Source organism: Euphorbia lathyris, chromosome 3, assembly GCF_963576675.1.
Source record: "Euphorbia lathyris chromosome 3, ddEupLath1.1, whole genome shotgun sequence".
Classification (NCBI taxonomy): Eukaryota; Viridiplantae; Streptophyta; class Magnoliopsida; order Malpighiales; family Euphorbiaceae; genus Euphorbia; species Euphorbia lathyris.
The window spans coordinates 13,659,733-13,661,003 of record NC_088912.1 but is presented as its reverse complement, the minus strand read 5'-3'; the positions used below and the strand labels follow the sequence as shown (position 1 = coordinate 13,661,003).

At 37.5% G+C, this 1,271-nt stretch overlaps 1 non-coding gene across 1 annotated transcript; it reads right to left on the bottom strand.

Moving 5' to 3' along the window:
• Positions 1-376: 376 nt before the first annotated feature.
• LOC136225188 (small nucleolar RNA R71) lies at positions 377-483 on the bottom strand. Its single transcript, XR_010686918.1, has one exon. It is a non-coding gene; the product is annotated as a small nucleolar RNA R71 (small nucleolar RNA).
• Positions 484-1,271: the final 788 nt, after the last annotated feature.

Genomic DNA, 1,271 nt, shown 5'->3' with positions numbered 1-1,271 from the left:
GGCAGATCCACCAACACTTATGGATTACGCTAGGCCAGGTGTGGCCGGTGTGACCAATAGTATCGTTAGACCCAGAATCACCACAAACCAATTTGAAATTAAGTCAGCTTTGCTTAATATGTTGCAAAATAATGTAACATTTTACGGGTTACCTAACGAAAATCCTAACACTCATTTAACAAATTTCCTTGAAATTTGTGACACTTTTAAAACCCCAGATGTGACTGCAGAAGCAATCAAACTTCGCCTCTTTCCTTTCACTTTGAAGGATAGAGCCAAAGAATGGTTAACTTCTATGCCAGCCGCAACTTTTTCCACTTGGGAACAATTAGCCCAAGCATTTTTATCAAAATATTTTCCTTTAGCAAAAACTGCAAGAGTCATAAAGGAGTTAACATCTTTTTCTCAAAATGATAATGAGACTCTTTATGAGACTTGGGAACGTTTTAAAGAACTTCAACGTTTATGCCCACACCACCAATTACCCGCTGAACTTTTAATGCAAACATTTTACAATGGACTAAATCCTACAACTAGGGGTTCATTAGATGCTATGTCGGGAGGGCTATTTATGAAGAAAACATCAGCCCAAGCAAGAGAACTTTTAGAGGAAATGGCAATCAACAGCAGTATGTGGCCTGCGGAACGTGGACATATACCGGTGGCAAAACCATCATCCTCAACCACATCATCAGTTAAAGGTATAATAGAACTTGCTCCAGTCGCGATGTTACAAGCCCAATTTTCTGCTTTATCGCACAAAATTGATAAGTTTATGGCACCACGCGATACTAATGGTAATCCAATCCAAATGGATGTGGATTACGAAAACATGAGTGAGATAGAACAGGTAAATTTTGTCCAAGGGCAAAACCAAACTAATAATCCTTATTCTAATACTTATAATTCTGGATGGAGGAATCATCCTAACTTTAACTGAAAAGATAACAATAACAATAATGCAAGTGCTAATCAAAATCGTACCACTAATTATCAAAATCAGTCAAGAGATACGATTAGCACTTTATCTTCTAAAATCGACAAGTTTATAGACGTTATCAGTGGAAAAATAAGTAATCCCGATGATAGTTTTAAACGGATCGAAAATAAATTCGATCAGCTTATTAAAAACCACTCATCTAGCATCCATAATTTGGAGGTTCAAATTGGTCAACTTGCTAAATCAATTCCATCTCGAAAAGAGGGAAGTCTTCCCAGCCATACGGAAGAAAATCCGAAAGAGCAGGTGAAGGCTATCACTCTTCGTTCAG